This window comes from Canis aureus, chromosome 10, assembly GCF_053574225.1.
Source record: "Canis aureus isolate CA01 chromosome 10, VMU_Caureus_v.1.0, whole genome shotgun sequence".
Taxonomy (NCBI): Eukaryota; Metazoa; Chordata; class Mammalia; order Carnivora; family Canidae; genus Canis; species Canis aureus.
Window position 1 is genome coordinate 17,780,053 of NC_135620.1, and position 24,042 is coordinate 17,804,094.

At 36.8% G+C, this 24,042-nt stretch overlaps 1 protein-coding gene across 3 annotated transcripts in view; it reads left to right on the plus strand.

Annotated features, from left to right (window-relative positions):
- MEGF10 (multiple EGF like domains 10) overlaps nt 1–24,042 on the plus strand; it is a 320,303-nt gene that overhangs the window by 99,128 nt on the left and 197,133 nt on the right. For all 3 annotated transcript variants that reach the window (XM_077911490.1, XM_077911492.1, XM_077911491.1), the window contains 2 exons: nt 5,125–5,487; nt 10,087–10,199. The gene's annotated coding sequence lies outside the window, so the exon portion shown is untranslated. The remainder of the gene's footprint in view (nt 1–5,124; nt 5,488–10,086; nt 10,200–24,042) is intronic.

The following is a 24,042-nucleotide window of genomic DNA, read 5'->3' on the forward strand; positions in this document are numbered from 1 at the left end:
ACTTTGAAGGCTATCTTAGGAGAGATTGTACCTGAGACCATTCTTTAAAAATTATTTATTAAAAAAAATAAAAATTATTTATTCATGAGAGACACACACACACACACACAGACAGAGAGAGAGACAGAGAGACAGAGACATAGGCAGAGGAGAAGCAAGCAGTCTCCATGCAGGGACCCCAATATGGGACTTGATTCTGGGACTCCAGGATCACACCCTGAGTCGAAGGCAGATGCTTAACTGCTGAGCCACCCAGCCGTCCCTTTTTTTTTTTTTAAATTAAATTATTTATTTATTCATGAGAGACAGAGAGAGAGAGAGAGAGAGAGGCAGAGACATAGGCAGAGGGAGAATTTGTTTAATAGGGCTTTTGGGTTTGTAGTAATTGTACTGGGCCTCAAGGAACAGGAATCTAGAAAACAGTGATTAAAAAAATTAGAGGTTTTGTTACTCTTACATTTGGAAGTTGGAGGTTAGTGCTGAGATTGGGGCTCCATGAAGCCCCTAGGACCCCTCCTATGTTTCTACTCAGTAATCCTTATCCTGTTCTTGGGGTGTCAAGGTCAAATACGGTTGTTCCACCTGTAACATTACACACACAGGCAGGAAGAAGGGTAAGGTCAAAGGATCTAGTCAGCTGAATCTACCTGCCTTTTAAAGGGCTTTCCCACAAATTCCATCTGGTGACTTTCACTTATACTTAATTGGCGTGAACTGTGTTACATGACTGTTCATAGGTGCAAAGGAGGGAATTGCAGCTTTCAGCTGGGCTCATTGCCACCCTGACAAAAATTAACATTCTGTTAGTAAAGAAGAAAGGGGAATGGATATTGAGTAGGCTTCTAGCAGTGAGTACCACATTCCATACCATTTTGGGATTTTATTCAAGTTAATGTGGCTTCTGGGAGAATGAACCAAGTTTTAGCAAACAAAAGTAAATCCTCTAGAAACTCTTCTCTCCTCTGCATACAAGCGATTTTTCTGTACTGGTATTTCATATGATACGTGTTATAGTTCTGCTCCATTAGTACAGATCATCTTGAATTGAGTATATTTGTGGGTGTACATGTGTAATTATTTATACAGCTGCCTCTGATGGCCAATTGTTGATTTAGTACTTTTCCTCCTCTCACTTTCTTCTTCTCTATGTGGATACTTCCAGAACCATTTCCTTCCAGCTCCCGAATCTTGGTATCTAAGCCAGTCCTCACTCATGACTCTGCAGTCCATTGCCGCTTCTTGTACTCACCCAGATTGGACTAGCTGTTTTTAACAATTTTGCTGCCCCAATAAATATCTACTGTTAGATTTCATTTTGTGAATAGCTTTTCATGCCATCTAGGATGTGCAGCTCTCTGTGATATTTTCACGTTTACTGTGCTTTCATTTAGATGACATTTTAAAAATGTAAGCAATTGTGGGTCACCTGAATGGCTGCCTTAGAAGTCAGTGCTGACCATTGATTTCAGTGCCTACACAGGCATTTGTGTTTTTATTGTACCAATGGGCATTACTATAATTATCAATAGCCTACACACACAAAAAAGAAGACAGAGGGACTTTGTATTCCAATATGAGGCATTGGGGACATATAAGGTTCAATGAAATCACCATCTTTTGTTATTTTAACAAAGGCTTTACCCTAGTTCAAATAAGTAAAATCATAGCCCCAAAGGTTATCAGTTGCCGAATTTAAAAGAACCTGTAGTGGGACAGTGAGTCCGATATTAGGACTGGAAATCTGTTTCCATATCAATGGTATCATCCGTCACATTGAATGAATACCATTAATTTGAGTATTTGTTATTTTTGTTAGCTTAAATTTAATGTACGGATTTTTATACTTGCTTAAGAGCTGTAGGCATAAGACACTCACATATAGTTTTAGTTTTGTACAAATTTAAATAGCAATATGCTAATGATATCCGAATGGCACTTCAGGTCTATGAATACTCTTTCTTTTAAAGAGGATGTATTTATCACCCAGTGGTATAGAGCTGGGTCAGCAAACTTTTCATGTAAAGGACTAGATAGTAAACACATTTGGCTTTGTTGGCCATATACAGTCTCTGTCAAAACTACTTAACTCTGATATGGTGGTATGAAAGCAGCCACAGAGAATATGTGAACAGATGAGCATAGCTGTGTCCAATAACACTTTGCTTACAAAACTAGGCAGCAGACTTATTTGGAGTATGCCGACTCCAGGGCTAGAGAGTATGGTCCCAGTTCCTTGGATTGACATATAGTCTGTTTATCTTTCTAAGCTCATCTCTTACCCACTCTTCTGAACAGTCACTATGCTCTAGCTATTACAGAGCTGCTTCATTTGCCAAGTATGTCATACTCTCCCATGATTCCATTAGCTCATGTGCCCTAACACTTCCTTTCCCATCTTTTTAAACCAACTAACTCCTACTTTCCCTTGAAGATGAAACTTAAAATGTGCTTCCTCTCAGAAGATGTCTCTGGCCCCTTGTGGCCGAATTAATGCTTCTCTCTGCCCCTTTGTGCTTCCTTGAATTCACTCTGTGCTCCCACACTCATCTGCATTGTAACATTTTTAAGAAACTCATCTGCATTGTAACTGAGCAATTATTTGACTGTTTTACTTTCTTCCCCTTTGGGATGAGCTCCCTCTTCTCTATAGCAAAATGCTATTCCATCCTTAAAATTATTACCTCAATCCCCAAATTTAGAGGATTGATGGAAAGAACAGAAGGAAATGAGTGTGAATTTCACTTCAATGATGTATTTACCCAACAAAACTCAGAAGTGTCCCAGTTTTCTTTAAATTGACAGTTAGATGTTCTTCCATCTGTGGAAATGGGGGCTTGTGAGCTTTGTCAGTTTTGAAGAAATAAAGGAAGTTTTATGTTTGTACATCTGGGTTTCATGACTACAAAATCGATGCCTGGGGTAGAAGTTAACATTGACAAATGGAGGAAAACAGTTGCAAAATAAAAGACAAGAAGAAAAAGAAGAAAAGCTGTAGTGCATGTTTGGAGTATAGGAAGGTAGCCTGGGTTGGAGATGAAAGTCTGGAGTTTTGAGCAAGGGGAAGGTCAGAGAGGACTGTATAGGGAAGCAGGCCTGAGAGTGATGGAGGAAATAGGGGTGGAAGCAGTAATCCTGAGCCCTGGGCAGGGGAGATTTGGGGATTCAGGGGTCAGCAATATTGGACTCTCCTTCTCCTTCTGTCCCCTTTGCCTCTCCTTGCTTCTTCCCACTCCCTTCCTCTCTGTTTTCTCTAGATGTTTCTACCCTGCCTTATCTTTTCCTGAACTAGCCATAATATGGTACCAAAGTAAATATTATAGTACTTATTTAAATTTTTATTTTTTTCTGTTTGAAAGTGTTAATGTAGGTCTGTTGATCTCTTGTTTCTTAAAATAATAACAACTCAAATCACTTAACTTTTAGGAATCTTAATTTTTTCTACGTTACGGGATCCCTGGGTGGCGCAGCGGTTTGGCGCCTGCCTTTGGCCCAGGGCGCGATCCTGGAGACCCAGGATCGAATCTCACGTCGGGCTCCCGGTGCATGGAGCCTGCTTCTCCCTCTGCCTCTCTCTCTCTTTCTGTGACTATCATAAATAAATAAAAATTATAAAAAAAAATTTTTTTTCTACGTTACTTGTTAAGGTAAAAAAATTTCTATGGTTACACATTTTAGGAGAAACTCAGATCTTAAAAACACAAAGTTCAGGATGACATTTTTGTCCTATTTTGATGATATAATTATTATTACACTAAAGGGAAAAAAGCATACTAAAAATTAAGTAATTTTATTAAGCCATGAATGACTAGCATTGAAAATACTATAGGGACAATAAAGTAATTTTTTCAAAAAAAATGATCAGTGGATAAGATCAGGGATAATGCTTAGGTCTTCCAGGATCGGCACCTTCATACACACAAATATACGTAAACAAGATGGTGAAGTAAGGATACTGTGGCTGAATTGCCTAATTAGAAAAATACCTTTGAAATTTGAAAACCAAGTTGCCATTGTAAGATTTAAGAGTGATTTTAGACCAGATTCTTGTGTAGATCTCTGAGCAGGCGTTTTCCTGTATGTGATTTAGATCCTACTATGAATGTTAGTATTAAATATGTGCTTTCACACCAAACACAGGCCACGTATACATTACTAAGGGTTAGATCCTCCACAGGAAATGACATTGGACACATTTTATAGTTAAGATCATTGCTTACGATTTGGGGAATGTTAACACTTGTCATCTGGTCTTTAAAATAAAAACTCTTCTGTCCTGAGTACTTCTCATTAGATGAAGATGTTAGTGATTTTATGCAAACCTTATATTTTACCAGATTATATTATTAACAGGGTCAAAATTTCAGATATATTTTTTAAAGATTTTATTTATTTATTTATTTGAGAGAGAGAGAGAGAGAATGAGCACATGAGTAAGGGCAAGAGGCAGAAGTAGAGAGAGAAGTAGACTCCCTGCTGAGCAGGGAGCTGGATTTGGGGCTCAATCCCAGGACCCTGAGATGATTACCTGAGCCAAAGGCAGGCACTTAACTAACTGAGCCACCCAGGTGTGCCCCTCAGATAATATTTTTTTTTTACAAAGAAGACCTAGTGTCTTCCTTTAGTCAACACATGGAGGCTAGTGGTCCTTCACTGGAAACAAAATCATCACACCATGTTGTGTGCCAGATGTTATATATGTAGCAGCTCAATGGTCACGCCAACCATGTAGGATGAGTTCTATGACTTCCTATGTTGGAGATGTGCAAGCAGAGACAAAAAGGGTAGGTAACTCACCCAAGGTCACACAGGTAGTGTGCATGGCAGAGCCCAGGATGATGTCCCCTACAGTCCATCTCCTGAAGCCATGGGCTTCATCTCCATGTTTTACTTCTCACAATTCTAATTCTCAAGTATGCCAATTTCCTCTAATTGCTGCAGGATATTCATTCCCTGTCACTGTCTATTTATGATCTATATGCGCCTTTTGTGAATAAAACCGGCAAAGCTTTGTCTATATAAATGACCTGTGTTAATGTCTTTTGGCATTAAGATGGCTCATGGGGAAATAGAAATTATATTTTGCAGTCCTTGTCTGGTTTCCTCAGTAATGGATTATGTCTACAGGATATGAATTCAACCTGTGGAAAAACTGAAAGACTCATCATTAATAACGGTACAACTGACATCATACAGCTCCTGATGTGACACACCGGGAAGGACACAACATCATCTGTGATAGTACTGCCAGAATGTTTCACCTGAATCTAATCATGAGGAAACAATCAGGCAAACACACACTTAAGGACATCCTGCACAGTAGCTGGCCTGCGCTCTTCAAAGCATCAATGTCATAAAAGACAGGCTGAAGAGCTGTTGAAGATTGATGGAGACTAAAGAGACAGGACAACAAAATGCAATGTGTGGACCTTGTTTGAGTTCTGGATCAGGAGAAAAAACAGCCATAGGGGACATTTTTGGGACAAACAGGTAATTGTGTATATAGATTGCATTTTAGATAACGTTAAGTCTCCTGAGTATGATAAGCTGTGAGAGAATGAGATTCCTCTTAGGAGATAGATATGATGCGTGTGTATGTGTACAAATACACATATACACACATATAGACAAGTTACGATGTTAACAGTGAATCTACATGAGTGAATAATTGGTAATTATTGTACTATTCTCACAATTTTTGGAGGGTTTGTTATGTTCATAAATTTAAAAACTAGATAGAATGGAGTAAATGGAGATACATATAGATTAAACAAGATCAGCCTAGAGTTGTGCTTGCTTGAAGCTGGGTGTTGATTTCATAAAGTTCATTATGTTATTCCACTTCTTCATGTGTTTGAAATTTTTCCTAATGCAAAGCTGTGAAAAACAGAAAGATTCAGTCACAGTTTCTGCTGCTGATTCTCATGAAATGATAACAATAAACTGCCATGAAGATTCTCTACTTTTCTGTATCTTACCCTCACCCCTACTCCTCTCCACCCCCAGGTACTTTTTCCTTCCCTGGATCCTGACTCCACCCCCTCCACCCATACCTCACTCATTGATTATCCAAGCTTGAAGACAAGGGACTTTATTATTTTTTTATCTTACCAAACTCCATCAAAAACCCTTCAAGGTCTGCCCACCATTTTCAGAGGAAGTTGCCCACTTCTGCACAGCCTGGGCCTCTTTACTCTCCATGTCCTGTCCCTGGGTCCTGGGCTCATGCTGTTTCAGATCTCTGCTTCCTACACCTGTGGCTCCTCCCTCTCACCAAAATGTTCTTTTCCTTCTTTACTTACATAAGAGCATATTCATTCTTCAAATGTCAATTCTTTTTTTTTTTAATTTTTATTTATTTATGATAGTCACACACAGAGAGAGAGAGAGAGAGAGAGAGAGAGGCAGAGACACAGGCAGAGGGAGAAGCAGGCTCCATGCACCGGGAGCCTGATGTGGGATTCGATCCCAGGTCTCCAGGATCGCGCCCTGGGCCAAAGGCAGGCGCCAAACCGCTGTGCCACCCAGGGATCCCCAAATGTCAATTCTTGGCGAAATCTATTCCTGGTTTATCTGCTTAGGGTAAAGCCCCAGTGTGGGCTTCTAACGTAGTAGGCACATTTCTCTGATAATATTTAACCCAACAGAAATGACAGTTCTCTGTGATTGAATTAATGCTTTCTGCTCTCACTAGGTTGCAGGCTCTCTCCTGTATTTGTTTTGCTTACCACAGTATCCATAGTTGGATCTTGATAATAACATATATTTTCAATACATACTTTTAAAAATAGTTTTTTCCACTAAAAATATTTAGATTTTTTTTTTTAAAGATTTTATTTATTTATTCATGATAGTCACAGAGAGAGAGAGAAGCAGAGAGACACAGGCAGAGGGAGAAGCAGGCTCCATGCACTGGGAGCCCGATGTGGGATTCGATCCCGGGTCTCCAGGATCGCGCCCTGGGCCAAAGGCAGGCGCCAAACCGCTGCGCCACCCAGGGATCCCAATATTTAGATTTTTTGTCCTTATTGAGTTCCATCATACTTACCTATAAAGGATAGGGGATTGTCTTCTGAAGCTCTTCATTCCAGGTCTTCCCCCAACCCCTTTAACTGAGGCTGATTTCAGTTCTTAAGTTGATGTGATCCCCTCTGACAATATAGAAACGTTATTGTCATAATGCTCCTTGAAAAATCGGTTAAGTCACTTGGCTTCTGTTTGCTTTCATAATCAATATGACTTCATGCAAAACGATGCAGCAGTTCACATCATTCTGTCAGTCCCCGTGAAGGAAATATTATTTTCCAAAATTAAAATTGTGAATCAACTCACAGGAGGATGTCGTCAAATAAACAAAGAATCATCGCTTATATTACACTGCCAAGTTTTTGATAAGCTTAATGCCTCTAAATGCATTTAACTTTAATGAAGAGTAATACAATTTAATAACAACATAAAATGGAATCGTTTATCTTCCCGATCCTAAACATTGGGCTGATGTCTTCTCTTAATCCATCCTTTCAAATGCAAGTTTTCTTCCTCTTTTTCTTCAGATTTGTCTCCTCATTTCTGTATATGTGGTTTGTGGAGTGATATATATATATATATATACATGTTTAATTAAATATATATATATACATGTTTAATTAAATCACTCATCAGGCTAGCATTTTCATGGTTGGAAATCTCTGGGATGCGTTATTTCAAGTTCTTGAGGCAATGATATTTATATAACCAATACAATTTGGTAATTATTAGCATATTAGTCAAAATTGTTTCAATTGGAAGTGACATAAAACCAAACTCAAACTAACTTAAGCAAAAAGGGGAATTTATTGGCATATGCAACTGGGGAGACCAAAGGTGGATGCTGGTTTCTCAAGCTCAGATGAGGTGGGTAGAGGTCTCTCCTCATCTCCTGACTTGCTTTTCTCTGTGTTAATTATTCTCAGGTAAGGACTTTACTAACACCTGGCAAGGGAATGAGCATGAAGCAACAGTAGGTCATTCATTGATACAGGGTGACCTTCAGATATTTACAAACTGAGAAAAGAGCTCCAGCCCAAGCTGGGATTTAGAGTCTGCCTGGATATCTGTTAGTGTAATATGCACTTTTTTTTTTAATATTAATGAGAGGTTTTGTTAGAGGCCCTTTCTAGAGGTGGGGAGAACTTACTAGTTTTTGAGCCTCTATGAAAAGCAGAATTATAACAGAAGGTGAAGTCATTGTTTTTAGAAAGGATTTTGTAAACATGAAGGGAATGCAGGACAGTTTTAGTGCTTTAAGGGGATAATAGCTTTGAAATGCTTCCAGGGGACATCAGTGCAACAGAGGACAGCATCTCACAGAAAACAATGATAAGCCCAAAAGCTATAGTTTCATTCCTGAACACCCTCTGGAGACTTTCAGAGCAACTTGAATCTCTGGGGCACAGAAGCAGAGTAATGTGGGTTATAATAATGATAGATTTAGCCCCTTGTCTCATGGAGGATATTTCTAATTAGTTTTATATGGGTACATTACATGACCTCAAAGGTTTCTTGCAGAGATGGAAACAGTGTGGAAGACATTGTCAGAGTGAGAGTAAATGAGAAGATAGAAAGGAGTGAGTTATTTTGTGTTAGTAAATATTTCATTTCGATAATTCATGCAATTTATATAGAAAGCTAGCGGCATTATCACATGATATTTTCATTTGTTGCCTATAAGAAAGTTGTGTTATTGCTCTGTATAGGTTTTCAAAAATAGAATCAATGTTAGAACAGCCATTTCAGGCATATTGCCACTAACTGAGAGATATGAAGAATCCCCACATTGAGAACACTCTTCCTGTATAACCTCTTCTCTGGTTAAAAGCATTTCAAGTATTTGAGAAGCATGTATAATGGGATTGCAGAGACTTATACATTCAAATCAATCATGTGATCTGTAAATTGTTATCTAGGAAAAAAATCTCTATTACTTTTGTTTGTATAAGCTCACATCCTAAATAAAACTGCTGCCAGCAGAATGCTCATTAAAGTGGATTTAAGATTCCAAATGAAAAGTTATTGATTTCAAAAAGGATAAACACTACTAAGCCTCTAGAATCATCTGAAGTTATTAAATTACCAATTTAGTTACTGTCATTATTTTTTTTTACTATCTTGGTTATTTATTAAGCAAACTGTAGAAGGTATAATGTTTGAAATGAAACTGGAAGATATCAGCCGATAGTTATTTTCCACACAGATTTAGAAATTAATGATCTGCTGAAAAATGGTGATGGGTTTGGTCTCTCTCACCCCAAATTCCTGGCCCTCATAAAAAATATAGCCTACTTCACGTCTATAGGAAGGCAAGATTAGGATGGGTGTCAGATGATAAATTTTTAGCCACCAGCATCTAGCCAAAAGAGCCTGACTTAGTCCTATCACATTTCACATGTATATTTATGTACTGTACCATTTGGGTATTATAATAAAAATTTTTATCTGTCCCTGGAGGCAAAATTGAGTTATATATTAAATGGCTATTTTCTTTGTTTTCTGCTTAGGTATGCATGTAATGTGGTAGCATAATATATATTCCACACTTGTTTCATTCCTGCAGAGAGATAATATTTTTGCAGCTGACAGAGTAAAGACATCCTGTGCTTCTAGAATAAGAGAGAACATATTGGCAGGATAAAATACAGATGTTCCCAGTGTTTCTTCTACATCATGGTTGTATTCAGCAGAGGTTAACTTTCATGGGCATATTTCCCTATTCTTTTTTGGGCAGTTGGACACAGAAGTCCACAGTAAATTCAAGATTGTAAAAGGTGGTTTCAAGAAAAGTATTTCAAAATGCTTTTAGTGGTGGGAAAGTAACTTAAGATTTCATCCCCCCCTTTAGAAAGAATGATGGCTTTAAGGTAGCTTCCCTGCTTCTCTGTAAGGAAAGAATGTGTATAGACATTTTTTCTCTTAAATAATTTTATTATTCTTAATATAATACAGTACAAACAAAATTTCCCTCATACTGGTCTAAGAAAAATAAATATAAACTTCTGTGACAAAGATGATATCCTAATCACATGTTTGATCCTTTCCTTTTTCCCATTTCAGAAAGAAACAATCCAAGGAATGTAAAAGGAATATAAAAGATCATTTGTGTATTACTGTTGGAAACTTGTCACTGTAGCTATGAAGCTGAGGAGTTTTAACTGGAAATGGAACAGGTAAGAGTGAATAAAGGGGACACTGATGAGCCACTATTCACATTTTAGGTGTATGTTCTGGAAAAGTGAATTCTTCTTCTGTAATGATAAGAGAAAAATTTCCAGATAAATTAAGAAATTCAGTAGTTCAAATGAGGGGAATCAAATGTGAGCATTCAGATCAAATAATCTCTAGTACAACAGGCTTCCCATAGAATTAAGGACAAATAACTATTAGGGATCCAATTTTCTTAATTAGATTCAAAAGAATCCTATGTTATTTTTTAAGTGGAAACTTCCACAAAGAAGTATAAATTGAGAGACAAAAAACAAATTTTGGGGATAAAAGGAAGAGTAACTAGGGAACATTCTATCAGAATACAGAGTACAACCTTTAAGATTTGAGAATTCAGGAGAAAAACCAGAAGATGTTGAAGGAGGAGAAGTAATATCATGATTATATGGGTTCTAGAAGGAGGAAGTAGTGGATGAATGAAAAGCAACAGTCAAATAAACAAAAGAAGGCAACCTCTCTGAATTGAAGCCTTCAGCCTTGTACATGGAGCAGGGTTAGCAAAGATTAGGTGGATATAATGGAAAGGAATGGTATCCAGGTGGTTTTGGCTGGAAGCAGTCAGACGGGAGAAAAAAGTTACCAAAGGGAAAAAAAAGTTTGAAGGCATTAGATTTCTTATTTGCAACATTAGTGTTAGAAAATCCCAGGGAAAATGTATAGACTTCTTGAAAAAAAAGCACTATGTTCCAAGAATTAAATTCCATGTCAAGTTATTATCTAAATACAAAGGCAAATAAAAGCCTGGCTCAGATTTAAAAGAATTCAGAAATTATATGACTCATATTATGCTTTTTGAAAAATACAACTTAAAGTAGACCTTCAAGCAAAAACTAATCAAAATAAAGAATTTAATAAAGACAAAGACATGGTTTAGGAAAAAAGAGCAGCGAGCAAGAAAAACTTAGATGTAAATCTAAAGAACTGCTTGTAAAGTGGTTGTGAAACTGTATGCAATTTATAACAAAGAACTTTAAAAAGAAAAATGTGTATAATTTTAAAAACCTCCTAGAGGTGTGGAGGTGAAGAGAGACATGGAGAAGGAGGGAGTATATTGTGACAGGTTTTATGTTGAACAGGGAGGGTCCATACCAGTAACTTCACTCTTGAAGTTCATGGAGGATAAATTAAAATATGTTTAAAAAAATTAAGACCAGTTTAAAATGAGGCCATTGGAGAAGAAGGAAAAAATGGGAAGTATTATTATTCCAAAGATTGGCAAAGTGTGTGTGTGTGTGTGTGTTTGTGTGTGTGTGTGTGTTTGTGAGAGAGAGAGAGAGAGAAAGGGGAGAGAGAAAGAGAGGGAACAAGAGCATAAGAGTGTGAGAGAAATGCCAATTAGGTTTCTCTATTACAAGTTTACTTCAAGGCCATGATGGAGTAACTGCTATTGGATTTACTGTTCTGTAAAACTGAACCAAACATGTGAGATGACTACTTTTAGTCATTGGAAGATAGGCAGTGCAGGACTATAGTCCCAGCAAGACAGGAAATAAATGAGGTGAGTACCACATTCAACCTGATTTTATGTTTGGGAACACTTTCCTGAGTTTGGCACAAAGTGGTAGAACCCAAGTGAAGAACATCAAGTCATACTGAGCTGAGGAAGAACTTGCAACAGAGGAGATGTAAAGGCAGTTGGAATTCACAGTGTAGAACTACAGAGACAAATGAATTCTACAGAAGGGACGTCTCTGTGTGGAGATTCTTCTTAGCTCTTTGGCTAAGAGCTGCTCTGGGATTTACCTGTATAGATTAAGATTCTCTAAGACCTCATGATTCTGTGAGACAGCAATTTGCTGTGGTGCTAAGAAATGAATGGAAATGCCAGAAGTCATGCAGCACTAAAATGCATTGAAGTTGTGATCCAGCTATGGTAGAAAGGCTTTACTGAGCACGCTGGATATTCAATTGAGATCACAGAAAGGTCTCTGTTTTGGAATAAGAGATAAGATAATATCCTAGGATTAAGGTTAAAATCCATGTAGATTTGCCCAAACAGAGCATAAAATGAAGCCCTGGAAGATTAAGAGAATGAACCAGTTACGTAGTTGCTGGCCAGAACCAAACATTACACTTTTACACGTAATCAAGATAATCTAGATCTCTACAATATTTCATCCATGACATGCTGTGTACAATTAAAAAGTCACTACCAGTGCTAAGAAGCAGGAAAATAGAATTCATAATCAAGATAAAAAAGTAGATGATCGAGAGGTACCTAGGTAGCTCAGTCAGTTGAGTGTCTGACTCTTGATCTTGGCTTAGATCTTGATCTCAGGGTTGTGAGTTCAAGCCCTACACTGGATTCCATGCTGAGCAGGGAGCCTACTTAAAAAAAAAAAAAAAAAAAAAAGCAGACAATTAAAGGAGATCCTGAGAATGGCTCAGATTTTGGAGTTAGAAGACATTTTTTTTTGAAAGACTTTATTTATTTATTCATGAGAGAGAGAGAGAGAGACAGAAACACAGGCAGAGGGAGAAGCAGGCTCCATGCAGAGAGCCTGGTGTGGGACTCCATCCTGGGTCTCCAGGATCAGGCCCTGGGCTGAAGGTGGCGCTAAACCGCTGACCCACCTGGGCTGCCCAGAAGACATTTTTAAAATGGTGATTATAGGGATACCAGGCTGGCTCAATCAGTATAGCTTGTGACTCTTGATCTTGGGGTTCTAAGTTTGAGACCTATATTTGATTGAAGAGATTACTTAAAATCTTTAAAATGTAGTAATTGTTAACATGTTCAAGGATTTAAAGAAAAAAATGAATGTAATGAACAGATGGAAATCTCAAAAGAGAAATATAAGCTGTATAAAAGTATCAATTAAAAATACTAGAAATGATCATTTCCTTTAATGGCTTAAGAGGAAATTGAACACTGCAGAATAAAAAGTATAAGAACTCAAAAATAGATCAATTAGAAGATATCAAAATGAAAAACAGGATACATTTTATTTTCTGTTTTTTAAAATGAACAGAGCCTCAGTATCTTGTGGAATGGTATCATTTGTCCCATATATAACTGAAGTCTCAGAGGAAAAGGAAAAAAGAATGAGTGAGGACTAGTTGAAGAAATAATAACCCCAAATATTCAAAACTTGGCAAAAAAATCAATCTACGGATCTAAGAAACTCGTAAGACCCGAGACAGTACATCTCTCAAAATAATCTTCAAGAATGGATGTCAAAAATATTTTGAAGGAAAATAACCTGATAAAATTTGTTTATAATAGTCATGGCACTAAAAGAAATGCCAAAGAAAGTAAGTTGGGCTGAAGATAAAATTTAGAATCACAGAAAGAAGGAATGGGGATAATTGGGAATGGTAAAAATGTAAGTAAGAATTTTCTTTTCTTACCTTTAAATTTCCTTAAAATATAATTGACTGATTCAAGCAAAGATAATAATGCACTGCAGTATTTTTAGCATTTGTAATGGTAACAGATGACCAGAACTTTAAGAATTGCAGGAGAGGGATCCGTGGGTGGCTCAGCGGTGGTTTGGTGCCTGCCTTGGGCTTGGGGCATGGTCCTGGAGCCTGCTTCTACCTCTGCCTGTGTCTCTGCCTCTCTCTTTCTCTTTCTCTCTGTGTCTCTTATAAATAAATAAAATCTTAAAAAAAAAAAAAAAGAATTGCAGGAGAGGGGGTGCCTGGGTAGCTCAATCAGTTGGTCTTCTGCCTTTGGCTCATGTCATGATCCCCTGGTCTTGGGAGTCATGATCCCTGGGTCCTGGGATTGGGCCCTGCATAGGGCTCCCTATTCAATGGGAAGTCTGCTTCTCCCTCTCCCTTGGTCCCTCCCTCTCCTCTCATGCATGCATGCTCTCTCTCTCTCTCAAATACATAAATAAAATCTTTTTAAAAAGTTTAAAAAAGAATTGCAGGAGGGTGAAATGGAATTCTACACTAGGAAGATTCTTATATTCTACTGAAATGTTAAAATATTAATTAGAAGTAGAATGTAATAATCTTAGGATGTGTACTGGAATCCCTAGAGCAGTCACCAATACACATACACACACACCCACACACACATATACATATACATGTACACACAGGAAATCAAAGAAACAATAAAATGGAGTACTACAAAATATTTTGTGGGACCAAGAAGGCAGAAGAGAATTAACAAAGAAACACACATGAGATGGGACAAATAAAAAGCAAATTGCAAGATGGCAGGATTAAATGCAACCATATTAATAGTTACATCGACTGAGAATGCACTAAATATTCCTGTTAATAATAAATTTCATGATAAAAAAGGCTAGTTCATCAAGAATATACAACAGTCTTAAATGTGTATTCATCTAATCACTGTGTTTAACACAGCTCCTGGCACACAGAACTATTATTAATGGAAGGATGACTCAACACAAGGAAACCCATTAATGTAATTCACTATGTAAATAGATCAAAGGAGGTAGAACTCATGACATTTCAATATAGGCAAAAATGCATTTGCTAAAATTCAATCATCACTCTTGATTAAAAACAAGTAAACAATAACTCTTGGCAAACTATCAGTAGAAGGAAACTTTGTTAAGCTGATAAAGGTTAGCATAAACCAAAAGCAAATATTTTATATAAAATATTATAGTCATTCCTCCCAACGTTAGAAATATGATAAATTTTCTCTGAGCATTTTTTGCTTTTTAATCTTGTAATGGAGAGTCTAACTAATGTAATAAGACAGGAAAGAATAATATATATAAATTTATAAAGGAAAGCCATAGGTATAGTTACTTGCAAACAAGAAATTGTCTTAGAACTCAAGAAAAAATTACTAGTAATTGAAATCAGTTGAAATCAGTAAGGAATTCAACATGAAGTTTAGATACAAAAGTAGCAGAGCAAAATCAATGCTTTCCTATATATTATCAATAGTATATTAAAGAATAAAACAGTAAAAAGAACCTATTCTCAACAAAAAGAAAAAATTACAAAATTCCTAACAAAAACATAAGATTCATAGGTGGAAAACTATAAAGCTCTAGGAAAAAAATAAGTGATCCAGTAAATGCAGATATTCCCTTCCTAAATGGAAAGCCACGTTTTTGAGATATAAATCTTCCCAAGTTAATTTAGAACTGTAACACAATTCTAGTCATTATATATGAAACTTAACAAGCTGATTCTATAGGTCACATGATAGAAAAAAATCAGTACAGTTTTAACTTTTTAAAATTAAAGCATGCTCCTTCAAATCTTGAATAACAAAGAAAAATGAAACATAATAGAACACTAATGACTGAAGAAGTTGAAGCACTAAGAGGCAGAGTACTTTCTTGGCAAATGGTCTTAACTTAGCAGCTGATTCATATTACTTTAAAACTGTTATAGAGCAAATGCATGTAATATTTTAATTATTTTAATATGGCTAACATCCTGAAACCAAAAGCGACAAAGATAACCGATAACAAGCCTACAGTTCATGCTCATAAGCACAGATGCAGACATTTAAAATTAAATACAGGGAAACCGGGATCCCTGGGTGGCGCAGCGGTTTGGCGCCTGCCTTTGGCTCGGGGCACGATCCTGGAGGCCTGGGATCGAATCCCACGTCGGGCTCCCTGCATGGAGCCTGCTTCTCCCTCTGCCTGTGTATCTGCCTCTCTGTCTCTCTCTGTGTAACTATCACGAATAAATAAATAAAATCTTTAAAAAAAAAAAATTAAATACAGGGAAATTGAATTAGTACACCACAATGAAGTAATGTGTAGTCAATAAATGCAAAAGTGGTTTAACAGTATGACAAATATTAATACATGACATATAAAATAAGTATGACAAAAATGTATTTATATTAAATATAAATATGCTGCTTTCTAATGCTTTTCATAGGCTAAAAGAGACAAAGAAGCACCTGACTATCTAGAGATGACCTGTCCATCATTAATTGTTATGTTCATTCAACAAATTTGTAGAGCCAGGCATTATTCTCAGTTCTGGGGTAAAATCAGACACTCATCTGTACCATCAAAAAAAAAAAAAAAACACATTGTAGGGAGGAAAACAGTCAAGTAAATAAATGCTAATGCTAAAGTATCGAAGAAGTATTTAGGGGAAATACTAGAAAGAGAATAAATAGATGGTCAAATTTCTGTCTGAAATCAATAGAAAATAATATTCACATTGGGAAACACTAGAAGTCATTTTATTCCACTTGAGAGCAATACAGCTACTCACTCCATGATTAAAGCTGTACTCAACAAGTTGAAATCAATGCATTAGAATAGTTGAAAACAAATGAGTCCTCTGTACTGGGAAGGAAAATTGTGATATACAGTGATAATTACTGAAGACAATCAGTTGAAAAAATACTAGAAAAGTATGCAGTAGTAAGATGGCAAGTTACAGAAAATATAGAGCACTTTAAAAGATCTATTAGCAATAGCTACATAATGGAAAAAGATGTCTTCATACTAGCAAAAGGTACTATAATATGCCTTGATACAAATGACAGAAAATGCACAGGACCCACAACAAGAAAATGATACAACTCTGAGGATTAAAAAAATCCTAACCATCTTTCTAGAAATAAATATTCAGCATTATAAAGAAGCATTTTCTCTCTAAATCATTTATAAACTCAATGGAATTCTAGCGAAAATAGTAATGTAATTTTGAGGGGGGAATTTAGAAACTGTTCTTTTAAAAAAGTTTTACCTTTACTTTTGTCAGAGTTATACATATTCACTTGAAGTATGACAAGTACTATTAGCTCATAACAGCCATCTTCAGGGCAGCCCGAGGGGCTCAGCGGTTTAGCGCTGCCTTCAGCCCGGGTGTGGTCCTGGAGACCCGGGATCGAGTCCCGCAGCGGGCTTCCATTGTGGATCCTGTTTTTCCCTCTGCCTGTGTCTCTGTGTCTCTCATGAATAAATAAAAATAAAAAATCTTAAAAAAAATAACTGCCATCCTCAGCTTTATTCTTTCTAGCTTTTGATTAACACTCCAAAAGTCAGTAGTACCCAACATTTTGAGCAGTTTTTACTGGTGTTTACATCTTTATTATTTTCCAGCAAGAGAATTTTTCTGCTAATTGGGTTTTGTTTTCCTTTTTTTTCAGTTTTTGGAGATTATCAATTCTCTTCTTACTGTGAAAGATAATATTCAATTTTCTGATCTACTTTTCAAACCTCAACCAGACTCCATCTCACACACATACACATATCCTACAAATGTGTACATGGTTCAGCTTCTCTTCACCCTGACAATATTTTTGGTTCTATCAGTGTTCAATGTTATAAGTAGTATGTCTTTGTAGATATTATTATACACAGCTGAGTCTCACAGTATTCTACTCCTTCCCTTCATGGATTTCTGAAAGTTAATAACTGTCTGCTCTTCTCTTCCTCCTCCTTCCTATTATTATTATTATTTTAAGTAAATTCTTCACTTTAAGTGGGGCTTGAACTCACAATGCTGAGATCAAGAGTTCCATGCTCTACTGACTGAGTCAGCCAGGTGTCCCAATAATTGTCTACTTTTAAATTTGCTTTGTTTTTGATACAGTGGACAGAATTAAGGGAGCAAAGGAAAGAAAAGAGATAAAAGGAAGAAACAAAAGGAAAAAAGAACTTCTCACCTTGGTCAAACACTTGAGAAAAGCCTAACAATTTTAGTTTTGCTTGAAACTGCATTTTGGATTATCCTTCCCCTTCACAGTGGACTGGTTATTCTCTAGACTCACTGCTCAGCTTTGTCAGGATCTCCACTTCATCGTCATTCTAGGAACATTCCTCTTCCTTGTGCTGATGTTGGAGCTCCCACTTGCTGGTTGTCATGTCTTCCTCTTTCATGGTTTACAATCTTGTTTGGGGAGAGCACTTCTTCTAGTAGATTCCAGGGAATTGTATCATGGAACTCCTGTAGGGAGGAAATGCTACGGCCACTAGCATCTACCAGGCACTAGAGAAAACTGCTGTCACCTTTGCCATTCCACCTCACAACAACTCTTGGCATCCTGTGGGAAACCTGTGGTGTCACCTCTACCCCCAGTGATGCCTAGAAGCCTCTGATGTCATCCATTCCTGCCATTTGGAAACTGCCTGCCACTGTGTTTTGAAATTAATCTGCTAGAACCTTTTCTTTAAATACATCTTTACAAGCCATGTTTCTAATGTTAAGAAATCTTAATGCTAAGAAAATCACCTTCATTCCTTCTACACTGGTTGGAATAATTCAAACTACATCAGGTAGTGCCCCAGAGGGTTCATGCTCATTAAGTTGGTGGCTAAAACCAATCTGTTTGACAAATCTGGTTTATAATTTTGAGTAAACATGTAGTTTTTTATAGCAACCATTTCAACAAACATGGTAACCCGTAACACATGGTCTAATTGCAAGATGGCAAGTCAACATTTGGTTGAAATATTAAAAATAAACCTTCAAATATTGCATGAAACAGACTTAGGCAGAATCTCAAGATTTTGGTGACAATATAAAATAACTGATTTTCATTTAAATTTCTTGGTAATAGGTATGTACATAATTGCTAAATATTACTCACCAATCTTTAAAGTTGTAAGAGCAAGCACATAAAGTGGAAAGACCTTTAAAAAATTCATTGAAAAATTAAGATCTGTTTTTGCTATTCCAGTAACATTTTCAATCAAATGCTTCACTAAAGAGTATCATTAACATAGCAGTGAAATATGAAGATGAAATTATTTTCTGCAAATCCATGGGTATAAATTTGTTTTTAATAGAAGGTTGATAATGTGAATCAGAGACCCAGTGATCTGATATTTAACTTTCCTTTTTCAGCTGTGTTCAGTATTCTTGCTTTGCACAGCAAATTTTCTTTTCTTTAGAATGAAAACTGAAAATTTTCTTCATCTCAGCTTAGGGACCAAATGACATTTGTGTTGACATCAATCATCTCTCCTTGGGGTGATCTATGACAACACTGAGGAAATTAGATTGGTTTTAAGGGATTGGGATATAAGTGAGAAAGAAGAAAGTTAAGAATCAAGAAGTGAAATCATGATAACAAGTCCTTACAAGCACTGTGCCATTTAAATTAACAAAATTAATCAGAGGAAAGACTTGTAAGCATGTTGATGTTCCACATTAGATCAACTTCGACTTGAATATTGTCCATCAGTTATTCTTAAAAATTTATTCTTTGCTTCAGATTTGGAATAATAGGACTTTGAAAGACATGTAAAGAAGAAGGGATAGAGTTGCAGGACTGGACTTAACAGCCATTTCTCTGAGTTTCTCTTACCTAATTATGTATCAATTTTTTGATCAAAAACATACCAGGGGAGAGGGCCACTAGAGAGTGACCAATGGTCACAATTCTATAATAAGCCTTCTGATCAGGATTACACCTAAGAGCCCATTGCAATAAAAATTCCATTTTCAAGAGGATCTTAGCTTGAATTCTGAACAATTGCAGATTGAAGAGGAGGCAATGGAAAGAGGATTTGATAAAGCTGATTGTTATCCTCCATGATGGTAAGGTTGGTAAATACCGGATAGGGATAGGAATCAAGATAATCATGCTACTCCTGCCACCCACTGGTCAAAGAATGAGTTCTGCGTAATTGAAATGTATACTTTTAGGGTTATGATTTTTCTTGACGCATAGCTTCTTTGATTTTTCTATGATCCAACAGTCTCTTTTGAGCTTCCATTCTCTTTGGTGGTGCAAAACTAACCCAGGCCATTCATTATCCTTGTCTCAAGGTTTGAGAGCTTTGGAGAGAGGCTTTAAATTACACATAGATGTCAAGTGAGGAAGGTGTCATCCCAGGTCATCTTCTAGCCTGTCTGGCATTCGCTGTGATGTAGCAACTCCCCAGGTCCTTGTTGTCATCACCCTCCTGTCATAATGTTCACATTCCTATATCATCTCTCATTTTATATGGTTCATGCTGCTGTGTCTCCTCTTCTGGCTGCAAGACCCCTTCCAGGCCACCAGCCACCCCTCAGCTAAATCTCTCAGGGTATGGAGATAACTTTTGGATGATATCTCTTGTCACTCTGGGGCTGTGGGAAACTGAGGAGTTACCGTAAGCCCTGTCTGCATAGAAAGGCTGCCACTCCAAGGTGTCTCAGAGCATAAATTAAGATATTTCCAGCTATAATAGGAAACTTATCTCAAACTGCCTTAAGGCCAGTTATTAGCTTTATAGGAAGTTAAGAGGTAAGGCAAGCTTCAGAGCGTGTTGATCCAGCAGTTTAAAAACGCAATCAAAGACTTGAGTTCTCTTTGTCTCTCTGCCCTGCCCTCTGCCTGTGATCTTCATTCTAAAGTGGATTCCTGTCTTGGTTGTATGATGGCTGCCTGCAGAAATTGCAGCTTTGTTTTTTTCTATTAATTGGCTTCTCAAGCTTCTTTCTTCAAATGAAGTAGAATATTCCTAGAAGTCTGGTAAAATCCTCTTCATCTCTTGTTGGTATGGCTGGGTCACATGCCTATTTCCCTCCTTTCCTTTTTTTTTTTTTTTCTTTTTTTACTTGAAGTTTAACTTTTAATTCCAGTTAGTTAACATAGAGTCTTGTAATCACATGCTTATTTTTAAGTCAATTTTCAACAAAAAGAATGGGATTACCGCTAGACCGAAATCAGGTTGAACCCAGAAGCTGAGAGTAGAAATCACAGTCTCCTGAGGTTCTTGGCTATGTGGAGGAGTGAGTATCTGAAGAAAATTTGGAGAGAATGAGGAGGATAGATGCTCTCTAGGCAATAATATCAGTCAGGATTTTGTTAGGAAAATATACTCCTCTAGAAATTTCAAGCAGAGCAAGATTAACTTAGCAAATTAAGCCAAAAAATCATAGGAAGGGGCAGAAGAGGAAAAAACCCCGAGGGGGGTAAGATGGGTTAGTCAATGTTCAGGAATTCCAGGAAGATGCTCCTGGCCCTATAGGAGAGCACACCTGTCTAAGCCTGAATTCCCCTGAACCTGTGTTCTTCTCTTCTTGCAGACCCAGTGCAGTTGTTATAAGGGCAGTGCTGCTGGTGTAGCCAAAGCCAGGTGTAGCTCTGGCTTCCTTCTTCTTCCCTTCAGTCTTTTTTATAAAATAGGTTTATTGAGATATAACTTATATATCATGCAATTGAACAATTTTAGGTATGCAAAATGTATGATTCACTGGCTTTAGTATATTCACAGAGCTGTGCATCCATCACCATCATTGATTATAGAACATTGTCATTATTCCTAAAGAAAAGCTTTCTCCTCAGATAGCATCCCTCCTATCCCACTCTCCCAATCCCTCTTTTCATCTTCCCCCCAACCCCTCCAGCCCTCCACCCTACACAAAAACTAATCTACTGTTTGTCTCTGTAGATTTGCCTATTCTGGACATTTTTTTCATGTAAATAGATATTTATAATATGTGTTCTTCTGGGATTGTATTCTCTCACTTAGAATACTGTTTTCAAGGCTCATTCACATTGTAGCATTGATTGGTACTTCATTTGTTTTTATTGCCGAATACTCTTCCAGTGCACGAATACACCACATCTTATCTCTCCATTCATCAGTGGACATTTGAGTTGTTTCCACTTTTTAGTTGTTAGTTAAGCTGCCATGAACATTCATGTACAAGTTTTTGATGGAATGTATATATGTTGGGCTTAGACTTAGGGGTGGAATCCCTAGGTCAAGTCGTAAATCTAAGTTTAACCTTTTGAAGAAATACTAAACTATTTTCAAAAGTGGCTGCACCATTTTATATCCCCACCAGCAATGTATTAGGGTTCCATCATTTCTCTACATCCTCACCAGTACTTGTTATTATATGTATTTTTGATGGTAAGCTTTCCTACTGAGTATAAATTGGTATCTTATTGTGGTTTTCATTTGCATTTCCCTGACGGCTAATAATGCTGAGCATCTTTTCTTGTACTTATTGGCCATTTGTGTATCTTTTTGGAGAAATATCTTTTCAGGGTCTTTGCCTGTTTTTAGCTGTATTATTTGTCTTTTTATTATTGAACTGTAGCAGTTTTCAATATATTCTAGATACAAGTCTCTTACTTGATACATGATTTGCAAGTGTTTTTCCCTCATAATAGTGGATTGTCTTTTCACTTTTTGGTAACATTTATTGGTGCATAAAAGTTTTAAATTTTGATGAAGTCCAATTTTTCTGGTTTTTTTTCTTTTGCTGCTTATGCTTTTGGTGTCATATATAAAAATGCATGCAGAATTTAAAATCATGATGGTTCACCCCTACATAGTCTTGTAAGAATTTTATGGCTTTATTTCATAGACTTAGGTCTACTGGGAAATGTAGCCTCTGTGAGAAGGAGAACTTAGAGGAGGTGGGAACCAACCCATAGTATGTAGCAAATAACTAAACATCAGCCTTTGTGAGGATTTTCTGTCTTTTTGGAGTCTAGACAGAAAGCAGGCCACAAGTCTCCTTTTATTCAAAGATCCTAAATCTGTCTAGCATCAGTTTGTCACCCTTAGAACTTGAGAGATGTAGAGAATATAGGGCCCAACTCACTTTATTCTATTTTTCTCTTCTGTGTTCTTCCTTCTCCTCAGTCCAGGAAGTTCTAAAATTGAGTCTAAGAGAAACTCAGCTGTCTATTTTTTCAGATAGTTCTGTTTCACGTGCTTTTGTTCTGAAGAGCTATCTTTTGCTCTTAAAAAAAAAAAGAAAAAATCTTAAAGGTACAAGAGATTATTTTAGATACACTATTAGACCATAGAAAGCAGCATTTTCCTTGACAGATTGGCAATATGGTTTCATGAATGTGACAGAGACAGGGATGAGACTTTAGGAGGGAGGCAGATTCTCAAGGAGGAGATGAGTAATTATAGATAAGGAGCTAAAATTAATAGGTAAGCAGGACATTGATGCCTTTGCTGGAGATTTCCAGTTATGACTATACAGGTATTAGGGGCAGCTTGGCAATGATTTTACAACTGTATTCTGTAATAAATCATAGCATACTAATATAGACTGAATTGTTTAAACATGTTGGAGACTTTAATTTATTCAGCTTAAGAAATTAGTTGAAGGAAAAAAAATAATGGAAAGTAAGCTGTAGGATTGCTTTTCCTGAATTCTAAATTTAGCTTAAATGTATTTCTAATCCTCTATGCTAGGGATATTTTCTTGGAAATTGTATAATCTGATCACCTTTATTAATGCAAGGTTTTAGATGGGCATAAACATGCTTACTGTATTTTACTGTGTCAATTTTTAGCCTAGGTAATCCTGTAAATGATGAGCTAATTATATTCTTTCTGATTATCAAGCTACTTAACTTAAATCCAGTATGATTATAAAAGGCAAGTAAATCTTCCGTGCCAATAGAGGAGAGTCTACACATAGTTACCTTTAAGAAGACAAAAGACATTATATGTTCTCATTCATTTGGGGAATATAAATAATAGTGAAAGGGAATATAAGGGAAGGGAGAAGAAATGTGTGGGAAATATCAGAAAGGGAGACAGAACGTAAAGACTGCTAACTCTGGGAAACGAACTAGGGGTGGTGGAAGGGGAGGAGGGCGGGGGTGGGAGTGAATGGGTGACGGGCACTGGGTGTTATTCTGTATGTTAGTAAATTGAACACCAATTAAAAAAAAAAAAAGATAGAAAAAAAAAAAGAAGACAAAAGAAACTGCACCATTTGACCAAAGCCTGTGCAAGATGAAATCCCCATTATATGAATGACAGAAAATAGAAAAGAATAGAGTGTGAAGAGCAACACAAATTCACAGCCATCATTTTGAGTCCATATTATCTTCAAAGACAAATATGATTGCTCCCTGAATTGATTGATTGTCTTATAAAACTAGATGGGGACCAT